Here is a 27,949-nt window from a genome sequence, read left to right on the forward strand (position 1 = left end):
TCCATCCATCCATCCATCCATCCATCCATCCATCCATCCATCCATCCATCTTTTGTATAAAGAACATTGCTCAGAACTTGTTGATTGTACCTAACAGCAAACTGACTTAAAGTAGCTTTACCCAAAATGAATAATTTCTATCAGGAAGCCAAATAAATAGCACTAAAAGCAGGATTTCTGCGACAATAGAAGTCCAGGACTGAATGTCACATGGACTGCCTGTTTCTGTCTCTCTTTGCCACTTTCTGTGTTTTGTGTTCAAATCTCTTCAGCAGCCTTTTCTATACATGAAGTCATGGCTACCCACAGACTGGAACTCACATCATCCTAGATTTCCCACCATGGGAAAAGAAAATTGCTTTTTTTGGTTCCAATTTTTAAAACATCAGGGAAGGATTATAATTGATTGAGCTAGAGTTTTGTGCCCATGGGGCTAGGACAAGGTAGTGGTGGTGGCAGCCCTGGGAGAAGTGTGTATTTGGAGTAAAGTGGAGGAGTGAAGGGTAAAACAAAGTAGATGCTCTCCGTATAAGAAGGGAGAGGTCATCCCAGTATTTTGGGACTTTGAGGTGGAAGGATGACTTGAGCCTAGGTGATTGAAACCAGCCTGGACAACACAGGGAGACCTCGTTTCTATGAAAAAAAAAAAAAAAAAAAAAGAAAAGAAGAGAAGGAATAGATTCCCAGCAAAGAAAATCTTAGTCATTCTCTGTGTCAGGTATTTATTGAGTGGTTCATTTTGAATCCAGCCACAATGGTAACATCATTTTGTCTCCCAAGTCCAGTAACAAAAGGTTAACCTGTACAAAGTAAAAAGCCCCAGAAGAAGGGATTTTCCAAATCAGGGCTTTTCCTCTCTTGTTTTAAGGCAATTTAGGGGTTAAATATTTCTGCATAGTTTTGCTTTACTACTTTTGTCATTCTGGTGGACAGTCACTACTTTAATTGTATATCCTGGGAATACATTTAAGTGGCCATGAGCTCAATAAAAGCTTTATTTAAATGTTTCAAAACAAATTTCAATCACATTTTTACATAAAGAGACTGTTTTCTTAGCAGTTACTGAGGCTAGGCAATATTATTCTACAAAAGAACTGAATTGCAGATGAATTTATGGCACAATTTTCTGGAATATTGAGGTTTTTACAAATATTTTTATGTATTTTATTAAATCTTTCTCCTTTTTTAAATTTAATTTAATTTTATTTTTTTGTGAGACACAGTGGGGCTACTGCCCAGGCTGGAGTGCAGTGTAGCAATCTCGGCTCACTGCAACTTCTGCCTCCCAGGTTCAAACGATTCTCCTGCCTCAGCCTCCCAAGTAGCGGGCACCCACTACCACGTCCTGCTAATTTTTGTATTTTCAGTAGAGACAGGGTTTTACTGTGTTGGCCAGGCTGGTCTTGAATTCCTGACCTCGTGATCCACCCGCCTCGGCCTCCCAAAGTGCTGGGATTACAGGCATGAGCCGCCGTGCCTCGCCAAATCTTTCTTTTAAATATAATGTTGTATTACTTGGTGAAATGGAACAGACAGCCCATACTCAATGTTGTAATATTGAATTATATTAATTGCATGAAGAATAGATGCCGAGTAAATTTTAAATGGGATACACATAAGGGAAAAATAATTGTAAGCTCTTAAAATCAGCAGCACAATTTTCAAAAATTCTAGACAAAGCAATATTTACACATTACTAAAATTCATATGTTTTGGAGATCAAGACTACAGGCCAGTATCAGGAGCCTTTGGTATTATTTAGGCACAAATTACAGCTTTTCTAACAAACTTTATACAACATGCATAAGTGCTGAATGATTTGAATTTCTCTCTTAAGATTCAGAAATAGGACCAAGTGTGGTGGCTCACACCTGTAATCCCAGTGCTTTGGGAGGCCAAGGCTTGAAGCTAGGAGTTTAAGGACAGCCTAGGCAACATGGCAAGATCCCATCTCCACCAAAAATAAAAATAAAAAAAATTAGCCAGCCATGGTGGCATATCTGTAGTCTTAGCTACAGGAGGCTGACGCAGATTACTCGAGCCCAGGAATTCAAGGTTGCACCGAGCTATGATCGTGCCATTACACTCCAGTCTAAACGACAGAGTGAAACTCTAATTTGGTTTGGCTCTCTTTTCCCACTCAAATCTCATCTTGAATTGTAATCCAAATTGTAATCCCCATACATTGAGGAAGGGACCTGGTAGGAGGTGATTGGATCATGAGGGTGGTTTCTCCCATGCTGTTCTGGTGATAGTGAGTGAGTTCTCAAGAGATCTGATAGTTTTAAAAGTGGCACTTCCTGTTTCACTCTCTCTCTCCTGCTGCCTTGTAAAGAAGGTACCTGCTTCCCATTTACCTTCTGCCGTGATTGTAAGTTTCCTGAGGCCTTCCAAGCCATACAGAACTGCAAGTCAATTAAACCTCTTTCCTTTATAAATTACCCAGTCTCAGGTAATATCTTCACAGCAATGTGAAAATGGACTTATACACTGTCTCTAAAAAAAAAAAAAGAATAAAAAGGAATAAGCTTGGCATTAGTTAGCCACATGAAAGCCAAGTCTATGCATACTTAAAAAGGAAACAAAATGGATTAAATTCAATAAAACCACCATAGCTCATTGTTTCTAAAACAACTAACTTTTGGATTTGAATCTCTCTCTGCTATTTCTTTAACTTTAAGGCATGTGTGCTATAATTAATTTAATGTCTTTGATATATTTCACCTAGGCATTTTGTTAACATGTTGTGTAACGTTTGGTTCTACTTTCTTGCTTGCAGCATGTGGCAGTTAGAAAAGGCAGATGCCTCGCTCACTGCTTTGCTGTCCCTGCTGTCAGGAGTTGGCTGTGTGAATGTTCAGGCCAAGCTTCCTTTATCGGAGTTATGACAAGCAGCTGGGCATTTGCCTATCAGCCCATCTGCCAACTCCCAGCAAAATCACACAAGCGTTTTCTAGGCCAATGCTGAGGCCAGGACTAAGATAATGAGCTCAGACAATGAGGTACCACTTCCCCTTAGATATCTTAGTTTTACAATAATGTTGTGATAAGGAACTTATCACATTATCACAACTGTAACATTTTGGCCTAATGAAAATATTGCTTATAAAATTAAGCGCAGAGAAAATTCTCCAAGGAAAATTTTTAAAATTGAAAATTAAAAAAAAAATTAATTAAAAACATTTTTAAGAAGTTGAAAGATTCTTATAGAAATATGAAAATCTCCAAATTAGAAAGGAAGATTAGTGATCATTTGGTTCAACCCTTCCGCTGTATAAATCACTTCTAGAGCATTCCTGACAAGTGTTATCTTGTCTCAGCCTTAAACACTCCGGTGAAACACAGTAGTAATTCCTATTTGATAGAGGCATATTTGGAAAAGCAAGAAATCAGAATGGAAATAACCATTTCAAAAAATATTCCAGGAGAAAGGGGTACAGGAAGTTGATCACCACTCCCATTTCACTCTCGATGATTTAGTAAAAGCTCCTCTTTTTTTGATGTGTTTGTCTTAAGGAGGGAGTGGGTCAGAGTGAGTTTAGAGTCATTCTGGAAGGAAGGTGGTCTAAGGTTACCAAGAGCTTCTTTTTGAGATTCCAAATTAGAAACATCTTTTAAAAATATGGATTCCAATGACTTTAATCAATACCAAGGGATAGAACATGGCAATACTCCTCCTGGAAAAAAAATACTGTAGTGGAAAGAGCTGGCACCTGCTTGCTGGTGGGGGTGGGAGCTAGGAATGGTTACCCTGGGTCTGGGAGGTATGTATTCTAGAACTTGTTTCTGATGAACATTAGAATCAGGAGGAAAGGACTTTCTCCAATCTGGGTATTAAAGAGTTGAGTACATGATGGAATATATCTGGTAATGGGGCTGGGAAAGAAGGAGTGAAAAACACTGTTTGCACCCAAGCTGGAAGTATCTAAACTCTGGTTACATTTACATTAAGTCCTTGTTCTATGTTGAGTCCACAAAGATCTGCGTGTATAATGGCAGCCACTTAAGAATCTTAGAGTGGCTCTACACCGCCTTTTCTTGTTCATTCTAAACTTTCTCAACTCTTCCTCTAAGGACATACTTTCCAGGATATAGTATCTTTAGTGGATACTTACTCCTCTAACCTTACTCCTTCTTCTATTAAACCTTTACTTAAATATCCTAATTCAATACTTAAAATCCTTACTTAAATATTACTCTAGAGTTCAAATCACATCATGTGAAAAAATATCTTTTGATCATTTGGGACATATGGAATGGGATTAGGGAAAATGTCATTTTATTTATATTCCAGCTTGCCTAATGAAGCACACGCTGTTACTGCCCCACCCATATCCCTTGGCACTCTTTTCCGGTTCATGCCTAAGCCTTCCTTCTGCAAACAGCTGCAAATTTTATCCAAGAGTTTTCCCTCAGCCCAGGTTTGATCAGAATAGAAATGCTGAAAGCTTATGTTCTCTGGCAACAACACTTAGTCGCTGCTTATTGGAGCTGAAGTCTAAAAACTCCAGCTTCCTCCCTGCCACTGAGGGCATAATTTGGGGTCAGGTTTCCCAATGTCTGCTGAAGTCCCCCAGCAGGACTGAGCCAAAGGTGCCTATATGGTGACTTGCTGGATAATGCTCCTTTATTGGCCTCATTTCAATCTACTCACTCCCTGACAAGTGTTTCCTGGTGCACCTCCAAATTAACTGTATGTAAATAAGGGTATATGCACTGAAATTCTTGTTTCAGGGTCTGTTTCTGAAGAAGTCCATACTAGCATACCTAGAGTAGTTCTTGAAAACATTGGGGAATGCAGATATTTATTTATCAGAAATACCCCTTCCTCTCCTATAGCTAGAAGGGATTATGTGTTATATGTTTGTACCTATTTGCAGTCATTTGTAGATTCTGGCTGAAATTTATGTGCAAAATATCAAAGGTGGATACACGCCTCAAGAAAAGTTTGATGTTAGTTATTACCAAAGAGGTTTAGAAATCTACTAAAAATTCTATAGAGGCAAAGAGAATTACTGCTTCGTTCTTGTGGTATGGAATGGTATTACTTTACGAAGGTTTAATCTGCATTTTGGTTTTCTTAAGGTGTGGATAACTGAGAGTCAACATTCATTTAGAAAATATTTATGGAGTGCTTATTATGTGCTAAGTGGGGAGTGTGGAGCACCAGTATTGACATGACATTATTCTTTTCCTAAAGATGTTCATGGTATAGTGGGGAGACAACTAATTGCAATCCAAATTAAAAATATACACGAAATGCCTTGAGAACATAGAAAGAAAACACTTAGCTCTAACAAGAAAGATAGCTTGTTTGGAGACTTAAAGTAAGACTAGAGATTGGCTAAGTAGATAAGGAAGGAGTAAATAGTCATTATAAGTAGAAGAAATAACTTATCTGGGAAGCTGGGCATGGGAGAACGGGATATGATCGTGGAATAGCAAATACTTCATTATACCCAGAGGGTAATATCTCAATCCTGGTTACCAAAGGGTAAGATGTGATCTTCTAGGGAAACATGGACATGTTCGGTCCATAAAATACAGGAGAATTTTATCCTAGGGCTTCTGGTTGAATGTCTATAACCAAAGCGGTGGGATGAAAGGATAACTAGGGAGAAAAGTAGATCACATTGAGCTATGGGATAGGGTGGAAATATGAAAAACAAATGTGCAGTGACGTAATACTCAAAAATTAAGGTAAGATAATCATTGAGAAATTAAACTAAATTACATTAAATGGTTAAGAAACTAAATTTCTGGAAACTGAGCAAATAGCTCACATTAGTTTTAAGCAGAAGTTACTCATCTTACTTGGGTGGTTTTGATTCTCCTATCACTCATAATTGCATTTGACTCCATATAACTGAATCCCGAGCAAATGCATGGCTTATTTTACAGAAAAAACAAACAAACAAACAAAAACAAACAAAAAGACCGGTGCTTTCAGATCCAATCTAGTGGAGGTACTCATAAAACCAGGCTTTTTCTGGCTTCCTGTTTTGTTATCCACAGTGCCTAACTGTGATCACAAGATGGCTGCCATGCCTCCATTTATCTCATTTGCATTGACAGAAAGAATAATGGAGAAAAGTGACAGGCAAAAAGGCACACACAAGATTAGTATAGTCAATATTTTATTTGTACACAGTAGTTTTTCCAGATCTCCTGCCTAGTGCCTTCAATGTCCTTATAATTGACCATAATGGTGTCACATGGCTATCCTCACTTTAAGGAAATCTAAGAAATTGAGATTTTTAACTGGGCACATCTCTACTCCCAAATAAATGGAAGTTCTGTTACTTAGAAAAAGTAGCAAAACGCTATTGGAGGAAAGCCAGAAATGTCTGTTGAAACTTCTCGAAAGAATTTTATTAGCTCACACTGAAGAGAGCTGGTATAAACAAGCTCTCCATAAATGTTTGTTTATGAGTAAATACATGAAAGTAAAGAGAATGGAAAGATATACTGGAGTTTTGTCCACAAATCATACTATTGCTAGTGTTTTAGAAACATTATGGCATGAGTCGTTTGTATGGTTTATGGAGGGGACTTTACAATTCATGTTATGTGTTCTGCTCTCTACAAGAGGCACCAAAATTCCTTTTAAATTTTCTAATACCAATTTTAGTCAGCATCAAATAATATTTTAAATTCGGTATATGTAAGATGTGATGGAATTGGAGGTGTTATTTAATATATTTAAAAACTGATAAGACCTGAGCACTATCCAATCAAAACGGGTGCTAGATGCTAACTAGAAACGTTCATTTTGCTTGAATATCAGTCCCAGATTTAGTGGATTCACTCTCAAAAATTATGATTTTATTATCTTTTGTGGAATCTCATAATTTCTGTTTCTAAATAATTCACCAAATGATTCTCCTGTTTATCCAGGATTGGAAGCTTGGTTTATAAGGATGGATTTTGTGATTCTTTTTTTTTTTTTTTCTTATACTTTAAGTTCTAGGGTACATGTGCATAACATGCAGGTTTGTTACATATGTATACTTGTGCCATGTCGGTGTGCTGCACCCATCAACTTGTCAGCATCCATCAACTCGTCATTTACATTAGGTATAACTCCCAATGCAATCCCTCCCCCCTCCCCCCTCCCCATGATAGGCCCCGCTGTGTGATGTTCCCCTTCCCGAGTCCAAGTGATCTCCTTGTTCAGTTCCTACCTATGAGTGAGAACATGCGATGTTTGATTTTCTGTTCTTGTGATAGTTTGCTGAGAATGATGGTTTCCAGCTGCATCCATGTCCCTACAAAGGACACAAACTCATCCTTTTTAATGGCTGCATAGTATTCCATGGTGTATATGTGCCACATTTTCTTAATCCAGTCTGTCACTGATGGACATTTGGGTTGATTCCAAGTCTTTGCTATTGTGAATAGTGCCGCAATAAACGAACATGTGCATGTGTCTTTATAGTAGCATGATTTATAATCCTTTGGATATATACCCAGTAGTGGGATGGCTGGGTCATATGGTACATCTAGTTCTAGATCCTTGAGGAATCGCCATACTGTTTTCCATAGTGGCTGAACTAGTTTACAATCCCACCAACAGTGTAAAAGTGTTCCTATTTCTCCACATCCTCTCCAGCACCTGTTGTTTCCTGACTTTTTAATGATTGCCATTCTAAGTGGTGTGAGATGGTATCTCATTGTGGTTTTGATTTGCATTTCTCTGATGGCGAGTGATGATGAGCATTTTTTCATGTGTCTGTTGGCTGTATGAATGTCTTCTTTTGAGAAATGTCTGTTCATATCCTTTGCCCACTTTTTGATGGGGTTGTTTGTTTTTTTCTTGTAAATTTGTTTGAGCTCTTTGTAGGTTCTGGATATTAGCCCTTTGTCAGATGAGTAGATTGCAAAAATTTTCTCCCATTCTGTAGGTTGCCTGTTCAATCTGATGGTAGTTTCTTTTGCTGTGCAAAAGCTCTTTAGTTTAATTAGATCCCATTTGTCAATTTTGGCTTTTGCTGCCGTTGCTTTTGGTGTTTTTGGATTTTGTGATTCTTTATCTGAGATCTTCCCTGCCTCCTGCGTGTGCTAACAGGTACATATCAGCCCACTGAGTTTCAGCCAAGATTTTGTGTGGGAGCTACAAAGTCATCCTCCTTCCCACAGAAGTGTTTTCCTCCCCCGCCCAGTGTGTTTCAGTATTGAAGTTTCACGGTGATGAAAGAAAATGTATTCCTTAAGTTTCTTAATTCACATGAAATCAAGAAGTATGAAATACTCTGAAAAACTGATATCAAAAGGTAATCCAAATCAAATATTTTTGGAAACAAAAACAGGGCATTATCCATATTGAATCATTAAATTATCCTCAGTCAACAGATGTTAAATGGCTGTTATTGATATATGCAACAACTTGGATGAACCTCCAGGGAATTATGCAGAGCAGAAAAAGCCAATCCCAAAAGGTTTCATGCTATGGAATTTCATATATAGTACATTTTGACAAGAATTTAGGAGATAAATGAATGGTTTCCAGTGGTTAGGGATGGGGACTGAAGAAGGAGGTGAATATGACTATAAAAAGGGCAATATGAGAGATTTTTGTGATGCTGAAACTGTTCACTATCTTGACTGTGTTGGTATACACATAAACCTACACAGGTGATTAATTTATATTGAACTTAACACACACACACACACACACACACACACATTCCCCCTTCCGTAGGTATACAAGTACAACTCCGAAAATCCGAATAAGATCAGTGGATTGCATGAAATGTCAGTATCCTGAGTGTGATATTGTACAATCGTTCTGCAAAATGGTACCACTGGGGAAAACTTGCCAAGGGATCTCTCTGTATTATTCTTGTATGACTGAGTGCAAATCTACAGTTTTCTCAAAATTTTTAATTAAAAATTCGAGGAGAATATGTTGGGAAGAAACAATAGAAGGGACAAAGTGGAAGACAGAATTGAAAAGTCATTTCTGAGAGATGATGAGCACAAATAGATTAGAAAGTAAGGGGACACTGGAATCCAAGGTGGGCAAGGACATTGATGGCAACATTGGGAGCCGGAGCTGTTGGAAGTCTTTGAGTAGGAGAATGTCACTATGAGACTAGATGCCTAATAATCCCAAAGGGGCTCTACACCTCTGAAACTGCATACCTTGAAGAAGTCGTCAGAAGTGTGCACAACAGAGTGTGGTGGAGTCAGAGACCACTTCAGATGTTACTGCAGTAATAAAGATTTGAAAATTGAAAATGGGTCATATTCCGGAAGTGCCCATAGGAATAAAAAGAAAACAATTTTCATCAGAGCTACAAAGGAATGAGCAAGGCTTGGTATGGGGCTTCACTGAATATGAAATTTAGACTTTGAATCTGGAGAACCACAATTCCAAAACAACAATTCTAACAAAAGTGGATTCAAAAGAGAAACTGAATGTTTCGAAGGTGGATTCCACTTAGGTGTGTTGAATGTGACGGGTAAAAATTTCTCAGGCTTCAAGTTGAGACCCAAAAACGTAACCTAATTTTTCTATTATTCAACTTAATTTCTCTCAAGATGATGGCTAAAGATTCACTTTTAGTCCACTAACTGTAGACTGTCAACACAATGTCAACTGTCAACACAATGCCTTTTCAGTCAATTTCAAATTACCCCTCTTCTTTGTTTTTCTGAATTATGCATAAATTCCCAGCATTAGGAAGGTGTTAGTGGGGGCAACTGGTCCTTGGTTATTTATTATCAATCCTAGTATCTGCTGCTGATTTATTCTTCCCGGTCGTTTCTCTGAAGAACAGGACGTGTTCAGATGTCCCTCCATCTGCATATACCATGTACATCCTCTTGCTGCTACACGTTAGTGTGTGCAGAGACCTCTGGGATCTTGCAACTTCCCTGGGCCTCCCTTGGGAAAACAAATTGAACAAGAATAAATAAAGGATCATAATCATGAATGAATATGATTTTTCTTATTCACTTTCAGGCAATGGAAATTTCTCTAGTTAGTAAATGTCTCCTGGCCAATGTAACTATACCAATTTTAATCTCCACCCAAAGTTAAGAATTCTCAACTTTATCAGCTCTCATCTGTACTTCTTTGTGTCTCCACCATGTACCACACCATGATGTCTAATCCCACCAAGGTCAGAGCAAGCAGAAGAGGAAGAGAAAAAAAGGAACAGAGACATCCTTACCCGATTAGTATTACTGAAAGCTGGCTTGGGCTCTCTTTGGAATTGAAATCTCATTTTTTTGGTCACAGGGTTGGGGGGTGAGGTAGACTGTCATGGTTTCTGCATAGGCCCCACCCACAGCCCATCTTTAGGGAGCCTGTCTCCTACAGTTCCCTTTAGTGGGGCAGCCCTTCTTTATTTTGGGTGTGTTTCTTGTCTTCTTTTGCCCTAGGCATCCAATGATACCTCAAGCTTCTTTCTCTTACTGGAATGTGCATGTGCATCTCTCTCAGAGAGATCATAATGTTACTTAATTTAGTGTCCTGCACAACACCTAACTGCACCTCTGATTGGCTTTTTAGCCTCTACTTGGGCACTATCACTGCAGAAGCAATCATCATCTCCCTGGGCACCAAACCATAGAGTGGAAACAGGGAATTCAATCACCAGGTGAGTGATTGCACTGGCTGACTTTTTGGGGGTGCTCTATAGCCCTGGAATCCACTTTCATATATTTTGTACTTCCTATAGGTATTTTGCTAAGTGAAAGGTTATCTGGTATCTGTTGGCCTCGTTTTGTACATTTTGTACATTGCTAAGGATGGCATTCTTCTGTGTTGCTGCTCCCAAAGAAAATTTGACTAAAAATTTTCCACCTATATAGTGCTGGAGCTATGAGATATTTAATAACAAACTTCATCTCTGTACCATCATCCCAACAGAAGCTTTTGCATTAATGGAAAACATCAAAGCATAGATATGTCACCTTCAAATATCTGCATACATTCTCATATTGCAGTTTTGACCTTTCATCATAAAAATGTTTAAGTTTGTAGTAAGCAAATCTGTTCTTGTGTCTGCTTCAGACATATCTTAAGGCAAGAAATACATTTTTCTTTTAATCTGATATAAACCAAACTCTAGGACAACTTCTAGATCACGGAGAGAGAGACCAGAAGAAAGTGACCAGTGTGATGAGGGGGTCAGATGAGGACTTGAGAAATGTGTTCTTGGTTATTCCTTTCCTCAGGGAATAAAGAATCCCAATATATTGATTCTTGGTTATTGGCCGTATCAGCATTTTCTCAAATGTGTACTGTAGAATCCAGTTATTCCTCAACTTAATTATGAAAAATGTATTCTGTGATCACTTTGTAAAAATATATATACTATATCCTTTTACAGAAGCATGATGTCATTAGCATTTTAAAAACATAAAGACACCCCTTTAATCCAGTGGTTCATGATGGAACTTCCCTTTCCCTAATAACTGCTAATAAAACATAGAATACCATATAGGGGCCCTGGCCTGTATCTTTTAAAATGTATATAAATTGCAATGACTAGATTAAATAGGATACGTGAAATGTAACTTAAATAGCCAAAAAAGTGGATTGTTTAATGTACCATTTCATTACTTTATCAAAGCTACGGTTGACTTGCACTAAGCTTATACACTACTACAACGTTTAAGTTTTTACAAATTTTTACAAGTTTATTATGTGGTTCTTGTTAAATATTTGTAAAAATGTAAGTGGAAAATGTGAAACTCATTCCTGTCCCACTCCATTCTCTTTGTTCAGCAGGTCCTTTGTCTCAGTCATTGACATAGACATTAAACCAAGGATGAAAAACACATTTGTAGTAGAGTAATTTAATTATAAAACTCTTTCATTTAATTTTTTGTAGCCACATTGTATTTATTTTTTAAAGTGCCCTAAAACATTTGAATATGCCATACTTTTCTTATTAAACAGAAAATGATGTCCCAGAATATTATTGTACTTAACATTTTATACTTTGCAATCACCTTCATAAAAGTCAAACTTCCAGACTGAATTTGAGGAAATAGCAGAAATAATAATATGAGTTTATTGATAAACTGATTCTTTAATTTTCAGAATGTTACCAGACAGAAAATTCCAATTAACCCTAAATGCTATCACAGAGCCACACACTATTAAAGCTAAAACAGAACTGACATTCATCATGTGAAAAGTGACACAGAAAATACAATATAAAATCAGAAGGTGAAAATACATTTGAGTAAGTTTTAAAAAACTTAGAAAAAGATTCGTAACAATTAATTTAATATTTTTTGCCACATACTGCTATAATTAGCAAAAGGATGAAATGGGCAGGAAGTTTTTAATATTTAAATGCTTTAAATAGTGTACATAAATGTAGGAATAGCATTCTGAAAACATTAGCAAATTTTCTCAACATTGGGGACACTTAAAATTAGCAAGCATTTGAATTTTTGTAACTTTGCTTTTTAGTGAAGAAATTATGTTCTCTTTGCTAATGACCAGAAAATCAAAATTTCCCCAAATTTTCAAATTATCTTTAATAATAAAAGAAACATTTTGCTGTTTCATTAGTACTAGTTCAACTTTTTAAAGCTTTTAATCAGAATGAGTTTATAAAAATATTTTATAAGTAAAAAAGTTTTAAAAGAGGTTAATTTGATAAGCTCTATTTTAACATTATTTTCAGCTTAGTTATCTATATTTTTAAAAATATGAACATTTTATGGTATAAAAAATCAAGTTATTTTGCAACCGTAACTATTTAAAGGTATGTCTTTTTGGTATCAATAGAGATTGGTTTTTATTAAATAGGCAAGCTTCTAATTTTAAATCATGATGCTCATAGTCTCCAATATAGAAATGTGTTACATGCCCATTAAATAAAAATCTATTATTGTGATCCAAAATAAATATAATAAATAATGGGTTTAACCTACACTTGGCTCACAATGTAGGAAGTATCTATTTCCTTGTTCTGTAATAACCAAAGTAATATTGTCATTAACACAATTACATTTTCAGTCTGCGAAGACAAATTTTATTTAAAATATATTCTTTGTTTGGAACTGCTGAGTAGGAATATGAACAAAGTGACTTTGCGGGAGAACACAGAAAAAACTTAATGGCAAAATAGAAAATTGAGAAAATGGGGAAAAATGGCTAGGATTAAGGGAGTTCTATTTTCAGATCATATGCATCTGATATGGAAAAAACTGTGATAAACAGAAAGGGGATTGTTAGGTTTGGAAACAGCAGTTATTGTTCAAAAGGTTAGCTATAAATATCAGCAGTCAGTAAGCAGAGATAATATACAAATTACACATTAGCCTATTCATTCACATTTAAGCACGCAGGAAGTGAGAGAGAAATTGCTTTTAAATGACAAATGTCTTTAAATATTAGAAAAATGCATTTGACTGATGGGAAAAAATTCCTACTCAATTTGTGTGCTGCAGAATATCTGATATTTCATATCTGGAAAATAGTCTTTATGGGAAACAAAAAGTTATGTCTATTGTGCTGACAGAGGAGAGTGGAAGAATTAGAGATAGTGAGAAAGGGAGCTAATTTGTAACTTTTACTCTTTCCTTTAGAATGATAAAAAATAAAGAGAGAGCAACTTCCAGAATATCTTCTTGGAATAATAAAACAAAATGTCAGATTTTCCCAAATTCATCATGCTGCTCCCCAAAAAGCAATTTCTTTACTGCAATACCCTCTCGAGAAATAGTATCCTCGAAAACATGCAATTCTCCAAAAACACTTCTTAAGGTTTTTCAAAATTCTTAATGCATCTTTAAGCTTCTTCTGTGCTGTGCTGGAATTGTTAATTGACTAACTAGATGGAGGGTCCAAACTGCGTCAGCTGTTCTCAATCCTGGCTGTATATTGGAATCACCTGTGGAGGCTTTAGAACCTGTTGGTTCTAAACCTGTTGGATCCCGCCTCCAGAGATTCTGACTTGACTCAATTGACTTAAGGCCCGCCCAGGCTGGGAGTTCTATAAAGCTCTCAGGTGACTGTATTGTAAGTTACTAGGGGCTGATGTTTAAAGACCTAATATGATGGTGGTGGGGGAAAGGTGATGAGAGAGAGCACTTGCTATTAAATGAATTGGTGAATCTCTAATTGATGGAATAAAGGTAGGGGAAATAATTGTGAATGTAGGAAACGTATGATAGAGGTCAACGAAAGAAGAAACTTCTTTCCAGAACTGCCCGTCTCTGTCCTCCCTCTGCACAGCCGGGCCTGAGCTGCACCCTTAAACCATCTGTGCTTGGTGGCCTAGAACCTAGAAAGCGTGGTGCCTACCTACAATGGAGGTAAGAAATATCTTTGCCATGGGGTAGTGGGAGGAAGCCCTATTCACATGCTTCCATTTTTAAGTTCCATGGGTTTTAACATTATGCTTTTGTGAATGCTTTAAGTACTTACAGTGATTACTTCTTGGAGATTCTCCCCCTTTAATAACCAGAGCTGTACCTTTGGTGAGTGGTTTCAAGTGACAGTTGGGTGATTATCACCATTAATTGCTTACTGAGTATCTAACATGAAAGTTTGTTAGGCTAGAGCAGGGATTGCTAAAGCAGACTTTTGGCCCCACAACAGAATTACATACATAGAAATTCCGAGGTAGCTGCTTAGTAATTTGTTGTTTTTTTTTCTTAAATGCTCCCCAGGAATCCTAACCTTGAAATGAGATAGTCCTTCTTACAATACCAAAAATTCATAAATTATAAAAGATAAAGTATTCAAATGTTTGTTCATGTAAGGATCAGACATTTCTACCTATAAGCAAAGACAAATGAAAAATGGAAAAAACATAAATAGAAAGCCCAAATCCAATGGCAAAATGAGTCAATGATATGAACAGGCGGTTTGTATTAAATGACATACATAACAAATGGTTTCTAAACATGTGAAAATATGTTAAACTTCACTCATAATGAGATCATTGTAAATTTAAAACATACTGAAATACCACTTATCAAAATGTCAAAAATTCCAGCCTGATAACGCACTGTGTTGGCTAGACTGAAGGCAAACAGGCATCTCTTATACTTTCTTGATGGGAGTGTAAATTGGTGCAGTTCTTACAGAGGATAACATGGGCTATCAATTAATACTACAAATGCGTATGTTCTTAGACCTAGCAACTCCTTCTTCTAAGGAGTTTTCTGTTATTTCAGAACATTTTAGATTTTCTTTCATATTTTGAAATTTCATAATACTATGTCTGGCTGTGAGTTTTTCCTTATCTTTCCTGTGTCTTTTTAAGGCCTTTCAGTCTTAAGTCTTTCAACAAAACTTATCTTCATTATTTCTTCAAATAGTCTCTTCTTGCCTTTTTCCTTTTCTTTTCATTGTAACTTCTATTATCTCTTTTTTGGCACTTCTACATCTGTACTCCATGTTTCCTAGCTTTCTTTTTCTATTGTCTGCTGAATTCAGGTAATTTAAAAGCTATTATCCAACCAATCTCCCTATTGTTATATCTCTGCTGTACCTCTCAATCCAAGCGCCTTGGTTTCCCCAAAAGTTTGTCACAGGATTTTGTTAGATTCTTAGATCCACGTTTTCCTCTTTTTTTTTTTTTTTTTCTTTTTCTGCTTTGTTTCTGTTTGTTGTTTCACCGTAACTGTTTTGGGAAAAAGGAATTAGTAGGTTCGACTAGTTCAATATCTAGTCAGGGTCCAAGATGATTCTTAAATATAGTACGCTAAAATGCAAGAACCTCTGTTTTCAAGTTTGAACTAATGCATGAATTATATTTTCATAGGCCATTGCATCTGGCTTCAGATTCCAGCTCTGTCTTATATTAACTGTGTTGGACTTACCATAATTATTTAACCTTTCTAAGCTACTTTCTTCAACAAATAAAAATATTCTTTACCTTACCTGCCTCACCTACCATGAGGATAAACAACAAATTCTGTAAGGCATAAATAAAGTAAGTTTGGTGGTGGAAACTAACACTGAGAAGAAAAACTAAAACTGAGAAGAGCAGAATAGTGAAAAATTGAACTCCCATAAAGGCATCCTGATGATCTGAAAGGTTTATGTGCTTTTCTGCTGGTCAGTCCCTCTCATGGATTGTTAAAATGAATGAAATGAATGAGTCAGCCATTCGGGGTAGTGCTCATCATTCACAGATAAGCAGCCAGGCTAGAGCACTGGTAAGACCATAAATGATCATATATTCTGTGAAGTTTCTCCTCATACTCCAAAGCAATTGCACAGCATTGTGTATGGATGATGAATGAAGCTGAAATGATTGGGTGAGCTGTGCAGTGGTATTGTATGGTGACTGCAGAAATGACTACTCAAATGTCCATTTCTTAACTAGCCAGATGTAGAGTCAATGCATGTCAGACAGATTGCTTTTGCCAAGCTAGTAATCAAATCTGTTTGGGACCAAGAAGCCAAATGGCAGAAAATGCAACATCGTTAATGTCTTTTAGAGAAATACCATAGTGTGTGTCAAGTATATGGAAAGCACACGAACTGATGAGTATGTGCTCATCTGGGGGGAAAAGCCACCAGGCTATGTCTGAGAAGACCTCACCAAACCACTTGATGGCCACTGTTGATTTGTTCATTTATGAATGCTAGATCTGTTTCTCAGCCTTGCAGCTCAGAAACTTGACATTTTCTTTTTCCTTTTCCTTTGTTCTTTTGTTTAGCACTCCTGCCCACATCTCAGGGGCAAACTTACATAAAACTTCAGAATTGATGTATGAACCTTGAATATTAATTTGTTAATTTGTGGGAAGAGATTATAGTGTATATGGGCAGCACATTCTTTTCTTGCAGGAAGAACTACGTGGAAAGCTAAACAATAATTACAAGACTGCTTAGTAAATATAGAATCACAGAAAAGAAAGCTAGCTAGGAGGATAGGAGTCAGGTAGTCTAATGCATTTAGCTACACAGTAGACATTGTCTTGAGAATGAACCCAGAATGCCTGGAATCCTTTGGCTATGGCCACTTGCGTTGGACAATGGTTAGGTAGACATTGCCAATGTTCAACTCAGTGCCTTTCTGACTTTACTTTGAAAGAAAGCCTCAAGGACTGATGTGGTTTAAAGTAGGTCTCTTAGGAATCCAATGGTAGTATTTCTAGGTGGATCAGAAGGCCAAGATAGAACCCCAGAGGGAAGGAAGGAAAAGAAATTGGCTGATGAACAATTGCCTGACTTACCAGAATTAATACATGAAATAAAAATTAAGTGAGCAATCAAATATTTATAATATGTCAATCACTGTGTGCTGAGTGTTCCAGATATAGAGTATTTCAGATAAATATTAACCTTAAAGAGCTTACAGTCTAAGTGGGGGATAAATCACTTCAACAATGTATTCAATAGAGCCAAATAGAAATTGAATAGCAGTAGTCCACAGTAGGAAGAATATTCTTACTATTTTTTTTTTTTATCTACTTAATCCAAAATTCTCTCCTCTCTCAATGAAACCAAGTTTGGATTCCCATGCAATCTTTTGATTTTGTCTTCTGCTAGTTCTCAAGTTTCCTAATATAGGAAAGAACACAGACAATACTGGGTACAAGCATTAGCTGTGTCTGTATTAAAATAAACCAGGGTCTTCACAGAGCATGAAGTCCAGCCTGGCTGGCGCTCTACCTCCACACTCCTGTTTGAGTTTAATCCAGATTCCAGTGGATGCATGCCTTCCCAGGAAATGATGCTCTGTGCCTCATCACCTGACTCTAAACTTCCATTTTAGGATCTAAATAGCTGAGTCTGTATAAACTTGATCTGGAAAGAATCAGAAAAGTGTATTTCTGCTGAAAAAAATCAAAATTGATTTTTTATTAGAGAAAAGCTCACAGTACTGCTAAACTGACTCAATGTGAATCAATTACTTATTTTGTGGACAGCAGGGGCAGAGTTGCTCCCCCTCAACCTTTTCTCCACTTTGTGGGAATATTGCTAAGAAGGCACAGCCATGATCTGCTGCCTCGGAAAACTGCCCAGTGGACTGACATCATGGGAATTTGCTGAGCCTGTTTCGTGGAGGTCATCTAATTCTCAGCATAAGGGTTTTGAGCAGGAAACCCTCTATATTTCTTTGATAATGAACCCAAAATCACCAGCCCAAAAAATCGACACAGCTTTTCATTAACACAGCTTTCCCAGAAAGTAGCCTGATGCCAGGCAACCACTAGTATTGTTTTTATAATCTAAGCTGGCTCATATAAACTCTGTGAAGTTCTGTCCCAAGTGTGTCACTATATCAATCTACAGCACAGAGCCTTTAACTCATAGTTTCAAGCAGTTTTTAAATTCTTCCTTAGCAAAATGTTGCTGTTTCTATATCAATAGTACATCATCTCTAGAGCCCTGAGAAAGAAAATAGAATTCTCACCCTATGGCTATTTCTAATAGCCAAACATGTAATGTAGGTTCAACAAAACTTGTGACTTATTGTGAAAAGGGTCTTAGTCATGAACTTAAAAAATATTAGTTTGTAATTACTACTGCTGTATTATTAGTTGTATAATGTGAATATATTTAGGATGATAACTCATCCTAAAACGTATAAAAAGCTTGACTCTAATAACTATAGCTAATATTCACTTATCAATATTTACCAGTCAACACTTTAATGCGTTATATATATTAACTCATTACTTCCTGACTTTTTATAAATAAGGAAACTGAAAAACAGATGTTCGGTACTTGCCCAGATCACACAGACTGCAGCTGGCTGAGCTGGGATTTGAACCCAGACAATCTGCTGGAGGTAGATTCTATACTTTTAATCTCTGTTGTAACATTATAGTATTGAATCAAATTTCAGCATACACAGGTTGTATTACATAATGGAAGCAGTAAGTTATTATTGAATAAGTATAAATAAGTTAAAAAAGCATTGAGATCAGATTTGGGTGTGTGTGTGTATGTGTGTGTGTTTGTGTGGGAGAGTTTTGCTCTGTCATCCAGGATGGAATGCAGTGGCACCTTCTTAGCTCACTACAGCCTTGAACTCCTGGGCTCAAAAGCTCCTTCTGCCTCAGCCTCCCAGAGTAGCCAGGAGGGCAGGCATGTGCCACTACACTTGGCTATTTTTTAAATGTTATGTAAAAACAAGGTCTTACTATTGTCCCAGCTGGTGTCAAACTCCTGGACTCAAGCAGTCCTCTTGCCTCGACTTCCCAAAGTGCTGGGATTACAGGCATGAGCCACTGCACCAAGCCAACATTTTCTTACATATGCTTTTGCTTTAAGTTGATTTTTTAAAATATTTAAAATATCTTGATTTTGAACCTGTCACAAACTCATAGAATAGTTGCAAGTCTAGTATAAACAGTCTTTTTCCCTGCTTACGCCACTAGAGTTGGGGCCTGAGGTCCTACAATCACTGAATACTTTAGAGTCTACTTTCTTCATTCTCCTATACATACAAAAAACAACCATCAAAATAAGTAAATACAGTTGTATGCTGAAAAACATTGCTATGATAGTCCACGGGCCCCATTCAAATTCCAGTCATGCCAATAATATCCTTATAGTAAAAAAAATAGTGTACTGAATTTAGTTGCCGTATCTCTTTCTTGTAGGATTTTTTGCATTTATATTCACAAGTAAAATTGGTTTATATTTTCTTCTCTCTACTGGTTTGGTGTTAAGGACTAGATTTATATGGTAAGTCTGGTTGCTACTCTTCTTTTTCAGGTCTTTGCATTTTTAATTCAATAAAAGGATGATTTGTTCCTCAATATTGATAAAATTTGTTCACAAACCACCTCAGCATGTGTTTGTTTGTTTGTTTGTTTAGTGTGGTAAGAAACTTTGGTTTCCACAAAGTACCAGTTTTTTATTTCATTGGTAATTTTCCCCTTTGCTACATTGTTGATTTCTGTACTTTTCTTTACTACTTCCTTCATTTTAATCACTATTTTGTTCTTTCTTTTCAACTTTCTTAGTAGAATATGTAGCTTATTTAATCATTCCTCATTTTAAAAACTAAATGTATTTCCCTAAATTTACCAATTAGTACTGTTTGTTGCATCTCCTATATTTTGGACTACGTTTGTTGTTGCTAAGTTCAAAACATTTTTTAATTTTCATTGTGAATAATATTTTATGTTACCTGGGAGGCCATTTATAAGACTCCAGGCACATATTTATTAACGTAAATAACTTTGTAGTTTTGATTTTAGCTTAGTTTTGATTTTATCATATGGTATATATTAATATTGATTCTTTTAAATTTTTTGAGAATTAGCGATCTATTTTCTTAGGTCCATGAAAGAGTGTATGTTCTCTGACTTGGAGGTATCAGGTTGTATGTGCATGAAGGGGGTTGGGAGGAGAGAAAAACAGAAAAAGAGAGACATAGACCACTCATGATAATTTTGTTGCTCAAATCTTTACTATTTTTGTACACAAAAGTCTTATTAAAACTCTCCATTTATTGGAGATTTGTCAATATCTCCTTGTGAGTCTATCGGTTTTTGCTTAGTATCTTTCACACTTTTAAAAATTATATTAAAAAGTAGTGTTCTTCATTATCCCTACTAAAATTTATATACTTTCTCTTTTGTCTGATATTCATATTATATTCCAGATTTCTTTTGACTGACATTTGTCTGATACATCTCCTTTTCTAACTTTATTTTCAACCTTTCAATATGGCTATTGTATGTCTCTTGGAAAAAATGTAAGAGGATTTTTTCATTTAATTTGATTATATTTGTTCTTTAATGCGTGCTTTTAATCTATATATTTACTGTGATTACTGATACACTTTTATTATCTCTATAATTTCACTTGGTGTTTTTATGTTAACATCCATTTTTATAACCCCTTCTTCCCACCATTTCCTGCTATCTGTTCTATATTCCCTCTTTTCCTACACAGATTTGAAAACTATAGATTTTATATTTAAAACAATTGTTATACTTAACTTTATGATGAACTGTATACTTTTACAATCAAGACAATAATTGGTAATGTCATTCTCCTCCTGGCCAGGACAAAATGTTTATCCTTATCCCATAAATGCTTATCATCTCATTATGATTCTTTAGAATTTTAATTATCTTTTTCAGCAGAACATTTTGGTTATTTGTAGAATTGATAACTATTATATATACTAATTAAAAAACAATTTTAGTACCCACTATTCCTTGATGCAATTTATATATTCTCTCTGCTTTTGTTTTTCATTGTCTTCCCTCTTTAATTAGTTTAGATAGGTTGACAGTTATTTCCATAGGAACTTTAAACACCCTATCTTATGGTATTGAGAAGTTTATTGTTCACCTAAATGTCAAACTTCATTGGTAAACTTGGTAGCTCTTCAGATTTTATGTTTATCTTTGATATTCTGCATTTTCATCATGATATAGATTGGTACAGATTTATTATTTATGTTGAATAGTATTCAAAGACTTTTTTCTGTGAGGATCTGTTTTTCTGGAAAGTTATCAGCAATTATGTCTTCAAATGGTGCTTTTGCATCATTCTCAACATTGTTTCTTTGACACTCTTAATCAGTGTTGTTAGATAGAAATATAATGTAATCCCTACATATGTCTTTTTTTTTTTTTTTTTGTGAGACAGAGTCTCGCTCTGCCGCCCAGGCTGGAGTGCAATGGCAGGATCTCAGCGCACTGCAAGCTCCGCCTCCCGGGTTCACACCATTCTCCTGCCTCAGCCTCCCGAGTAGCTGGGACTACAGGGGCCCGCCAGGTCGCCCGGCTAGTTTTTTGTATTTTTTAGTAGAGACGGGGTTTCACCGTGTTAGCCAGGATGGTCTTGATCTCCTGACCTCGTGATCCGCCCGTCTCGGCCTCCCAAAGTGCTGGGATTACAGGCTTGAGCCACCGCGCCCGGCCACATATGTCTTTTAAAATTTTCTGGTGATCACAGTGAACAAAAAAAATGGATCAATTAATTTTAATAAAATTTATTAAAACAATATATCAAAAATATAGTCATTTCACATGCAATCAGTAATGAAATATTTCAATTTTTTAATAGAACGTGCTATTGACTGAATGTTTGTATCATCCCCAAGTTATATGTTGAAATCCTGACTCCCAAGGTGATGCAATTCAGAGGTGCAGGGTCTTTGAGGGTCATGATTAGGTCATGAGGGAAAATCCTCTTGAATGGGATTAGGGCCTTTATAAAAAAGATGCTCAAGGGCATTCTTCTCCCTTTATCTACATGAAGACACAGCAAGAAGAGGGCCATTTATGAACCAGAAAGTGGAGCCTCACAAGACTCTCCATCTTCTGACACCTTGATCTTAGAATTCTCAGTCATCATAATGGTTGGAAATAAATTTCTGTTAACGAGACACCAGTCTATGGCATTTTTATTATAGCAGTCTGAATGGACTAAGACACAAAGTCAAAATCTGCTGTGTATTTTACACTTACAGCACACCTCAATGTGAATGTCAACTTTTCAACAGTTAAATTAAAATGTATTCTTCCCAAATCAGTGAAGCTGTGTTGAACAGAAAAATATTTTACAGTGATCTATTTTTTAAACTTAAATAATTTAAAAAATAATTTCACAGTTCGGTCACTACATGGAGCTAGTATTGAAGAGCACATTTTTAGATGAATATTAGAGAAATTCAATCTAACTTTTTTCTTAACTCTTCATTCATAGTTTTGAAATCTCATTTTAACTGGATTTCTCTAACTGGAGTGTTGAGAATAGAGTGTAGAGGGAAGGAAGTGAAAGCTAGGAACTGAGTCATGCATCTATTGCAGTCAGCCTGGTAAGAGGTGGTGTTTGGACCAAGGTCAAAGGAAAGTGGTTGGATTCTGGATAGATTTTTGAAGCTGAATATAATTTTGGAATTGATTGAATATGAGCTGTTAAACAGACAGTCAAGGGTGACTTCAAAGTTTGAGCTTTAGCTTCTGTAAAAATTAGAAGAACAAGTTTTAGGGGAAAGCTCATGATTTTTACTTTAGACATAGTACTTTTGAGATGCCCATTAGATTTCCATGTGGAAATATTGAGTAAGGAGTTTGGATACACCACTCTGGAGATCAGAGAAGATGTTCTCCCAGTCTAATGTGTCCTGATGCTTTCTGACCAACTCAGTTTACCCTAGATCATCCCTTGTAGGATCTTTTAGTCATGTTGATGTTTCTCTGTAATATAAAACTATATCTTATGACCTAAAACCTCATGTAATCCAGCTGTACAACACATAGATAATCTTTTAAAAATCCATGTTCGGCCGGGCGTGGTGGCTCATATCTGTAATCCTAGTGCTTTGGGAGGCCAAGGCAGGCGGATCATGAGGTCAAGACATCGAGACCATCCTGGCCAACATGGTGAAACCCTGTCTCTACTAAAAATACAAAAATTAACTGGGCATGGTGGAACACACACCTGTAGTCCCAGCTACTTGGGAGCCTGAGGCAGGAGAATCACTTGAATCCAGGAGGCAGAGCTTGCAGTGAGCCGAGATTACACCACTGCACTCCAGCTCCAGCCTGGTGACACAGTGAGACCCGGTCTCAATAAAAAAAAAAAAAATTCTGTGTTTGTCAATACATTAACATGTTATATATTATAAACTTAAGATGGCACAATTAAATTTTGAACAGAGATTTCTGAAGGTAATACTCTAAAAATGTGGGACAATAGTAATGATGGTGTGGCTTACTATAACAAGAGATACTTAAAGACAGTGAAAGTATTAGTGTCCTTAAATCTTTCTAGATAAGCAGCTATATTTTTTTTTGTTTTAACTTTATTTTATTATCTTTTGTTCCTTTTTTTTTTTAATTTAAGTTCTAGGGTACATGTGTACAACGTGCAGGTTTGTTACATATGTATACTTGTGCCATGTTGGTGCGCTGCACCCATCAACTTGTCAGCACCCATCAACTCATCATTTACATCAGGTATAACTCCCAATGCCATCCCTCCCCCCTCCCCCCTTCCCATAACAGGCCCCGGTGTGTGATGTTCCCCTTCCAGAGTCCAAGTGATCTGCTTGTTCAATTCCCACCTATAAGTGAGAACATGTGGTGTTTGGTTTTCTGTTCTTGCAATAGTTTGCTGAGAATGATGGTTTTCAGCTGCATCCATGTCTCTACAAAGGACATGAACTCATCCGTTTTTATGGCTGCATAGTATTCCATGGTATATATCTGCAACATTTTCTTAATCCAGTCTGTCACTGATGGACATTTGAGTTGATTCCAAGTCTTTGCTATTGTGAATAGTGCCCCAATAAACATACGTGTGCATGTGTCTTTATAGCAGCATGATTTATAAACCTTTGGGTATATACCCAGTAATGGGATGGCTGGGTCATATGGTATCTCTAGTTCTAGATTCTTGAGGAATCATCATACTGTTTTCCATAGTGGCTGAACCAGTTTACAATCCCACCAACAGTGTAAAAGTGTTCCTATTTCTCCACATCCTCTCCAGCACCTGCTGTTTCCTGACTTTTTAATGATTGCCATTCTAACTAGTGTGAGATGGTATCTCATTGTGGTTTTGATTTGCATTTCTCTGATGGCCAGTGATGATGAGCATTTTTTCATGTATCTATTGGCTGTATGCATGTCTTCTTTTGAGAAATGTCTGTTCATATCCTTTGCCCACTTTTTGATGGGGTTGTTGGTTTTTTCCTCATAAATTTGATTGAGTTCTTTGTAGGTTCTGGATATTAGCCCTTTGTCAGATGAGTAGATTGCAAAAATTTTCTCCCATTCTGTTGGTTGCTTGTTCACTCTGATGGTAGTTTCTTTTGCTGCGCAGAAGCTCTTTAGTTTAATTAGATCCCATTTGTCAATTTTGACTTTTGTTGCCATTGCTTTTGGTATTTTAGACATGAAGTCATTGCCCATGCCTATGTCCTGAATGGCATTACCTAGGTTTTCTTCTAGGGCTTTTATGGTTTTAGGTCTAACATTTAAGTCTCTAATCCATCTTGAATTAATTTTCATATAAGGAGTAAGGAAAGCATCCAGTTTCAACTTTCTGCTTATGGCTAGCCAATTTTCCTAGCACCATTTATTAAATAAGGAATTCTTTCCATATTTCTTGTTTTTCTCAGATTTGTCAAAGATCAGATGGCTGTAGATGTGTGGTATTATTTCTGAGGGCTCTGTTCTGTTCCATTGGTCTATATCTCTGTTTTGGTATCAGTACCATGCTGTTTTGGTTACTGTAGCCTTGTAGTATAGTTTGAAGTCAGGTAGCGTGATGCCTCCAGCTTTGTTCTTTTGACTTAGGATTGTCTTGGCAATGCGGGCTGTCTTTTTGTTCCATATGAACTTTAAAGAAGTTTTTTCCAATTCTGTGAAGAAAGTCATTGGTAGCTTGATGGGAATGGCATTGAATCTATAAATTCCTTGGGCAGTATGACCATTTTCATGATATTGATTCTTCCTATCCATGAGCATGGTATGTTCTTCCAATTGTTTGTGTCCTCTTTTATTTCACTGAGCAGTGGTTTGTAGTTCTCCTTGAAGAGGTCCTTTACATCCCTTGTAAGATGGATTCCTAGGTATTTTATTCTCTTTGAAGCAATTGTGAATGGAAGTTCATTCATGATTTGGCTTTCTGTTTATCTGTTACTGCTGTATAAGAATGCTTGTGATTTTTGCACATTAATTTTGTATCCTGAGACTTTGCTGAAGGTTGCTTATCAGCTTAAGGAGATTTTGGGCTGAGACGATGGGGTTTTCTAAATATACAATCATGTCATCTGCAAACAGGGACAATTTGACTTCTTCTTTTCCTAACTGAACACCCTTGATTTCTTTCTCTTGCCTGATTGCCCTAGCCAGAACTTCCAACACTATGTTGAATAGGAGTGGTGAGAGAGGGCATCCCTGTCTTGTGCCAGTTTTCAAAGGGAATGCTTCCAGTTTTTGACCATTCAGTATGATATTGGCTGTGGGTTTGTCATAAATAGCTCTTATTATTTTGAGATACGTTCCATCAATACTGAATGTATTAAGAGTTTTTAGCATGAAGGGCTGCTGAATTTTGTCAAAGGCCTTTTCTGCATCTATTGAGATAATCATGTGGTTTTTGTCTTTGGTTCTGTTTATATGCTGGATTACGTTTATTGATTTGCATATGTTGAACCAGCCTTGCATTCCAGGGATGAAGCCCACTTGATCATGGTGGATAAGCTTTTTGATGTGCTGCTGTATTTGGTTTCCCAGTATTTTATTGAGGATTTTCGCATCGATGTTCACCAGGGATATTGGTCTAAAATGCTCTCTTTTTGTTGTGTCTCTGCCAGGCTTTGGTATGAGGATGATGTTGGCCTCCTAAAATGAGTTAGGGAGGATTCCCTCTTTTTCTATTGATTGGAATAGTTTCAGAAGGAATGGTACCAGTTCCTCCTTGTAACTCCGGTAGAATTCAGCTGTGAATCCATCTGGTCCTGGACTTTTTTTGGTTGGTAGGCTATTAATTATTGCCTGAATTTCAGAGCCTGCTATTGGTGTATTCAGGGATTCAAATTCTTCCTGGTTTAGTCTTGGGAGAGTATAAGTGTCCAGGAAATTATCCATTTCTTTTAGATTTTCTGGTTTATTTGTGTAGAGGTGTTTATAGTATTCTCTGATGGTAGTTTGTATTTCTATGGGGTCGGTGGTGATATCCCCTTTATCATTTTTTATTGCATCTATTTGATTCTTCTCTCTTTTCTTCTTTATTAGTCTTGCTAGCTGTCTATCAATTTTGTTGATCTTTTCAAAAATCCAGCTCCTGGATTCATTGGGTTTTTTTTTTTTTTTTTTTTTTTTTTGGAGGGTTTTTGTGTCTCTACCTCCTTCAGTTCTGCTCTGATCTTAGTTATTTCTTGCCTTCTGCTAGCTTTTGAATGTGTTTGCTCTTACTTCTCTAGTTCTTTTAATTGTGATGTTAGGGTGTCAATTTTAGGCCTTTCCTGCTTTCACTTGTGGGCACTGAGTGCTATAAATTTCCCTCTACACACTGCTTTAAATGTGCCCCAGAGATTGTGGTATGTTGTATCTTTGTTCTCATTGGTTTCAAAGAACATCTTTATTTCTGCCTTCATTTCGTTATGTACCCAGTATTCATTCAGGAGCAGGTTGTTCAGTTTCCATGTAGTTGAGCAATTTTGATTGAGTTTCTTAGTCCTGAGTTCTAGTTTGATTGCACTGTGATCTGAGAGACAGTTTGTTATAATTTCTGTTCTTTGACATTTGCTGAGGAGTGCTTTACTTCCAACTATGTGGTCAATTTTGGAATAAGTGTGATGTGGTGCTGAGAAGAACGTATATTCTGTTGATTTGGGGTGGAGAGTTCTATAGATGTCTATTAGGTCTGCTTGGTGCAGAGTTGAGTTCAATTCCTGGATATCCTTGTTAACTTTCTGTCTCGTTGATCTGTCTAATGTTGACAGTGGGGTGTTAAAGTCTCCCATTATTATTGTATGGGAGTCTAAGTCTCTTTGTAAGTCTCCAAGGACTTGCTTTATGAATCTGGGTGCTCCTGTATTGGGTGCATATATATTTAGGATAGTTCACTCTTCCTGTTGAATTGATCCCTTTACCATTATGTAATGGCCTTCTTTGTCTCTTTTGATCTTTGATAGTTTAAAGTCTGTTTTATCAGAGACTAGGATTGCAACCTCTGCTTTTTTTTGTTCTCCATTTGCTTGGTAGATCTTCCTCCATCCCTTTCTTTTGAGCCTATGTATGTCTCTGCATGTGAGATGGGTCTCCTGAATACAGCAAACTGATGGGTCTTGACTCTTTATCCAATTTACCAGTCTGTATCTTTTAATTGGAGCATTTAGTCCATTTACATTTAAGGTTAATATTGTTATATGTGAACTTGATTCTGTCATTGTGATATTACCTGGTTATTTTGCTCATTAGTTGATGCAGTTTCTTCCTAGCATCGATGGTCTTTACATTTTGGCATGTTTTTGCAGTGGCTGGTACTGGTTGTTCCTTTCCATGTTTAGTGCTTCCTTCA

The sequence above is a fragment of the Piliocolobus tephrosceles genome, unplaced genomic scaffold (assembly GCF_002776525.5).
Source record: "Piliocolobus tephrosceles isolate RC106 unplaced genomic scaffold, ASM277652v3 unscaffolded_41, whole genome shotgun sequence".
Lineage (NCBI taxonomy): Eukaryota > Metazoa > Chordata > Mammalia > Primates > Cercopithecidae > Piliocolobus > Piliocolobus tephrosceles.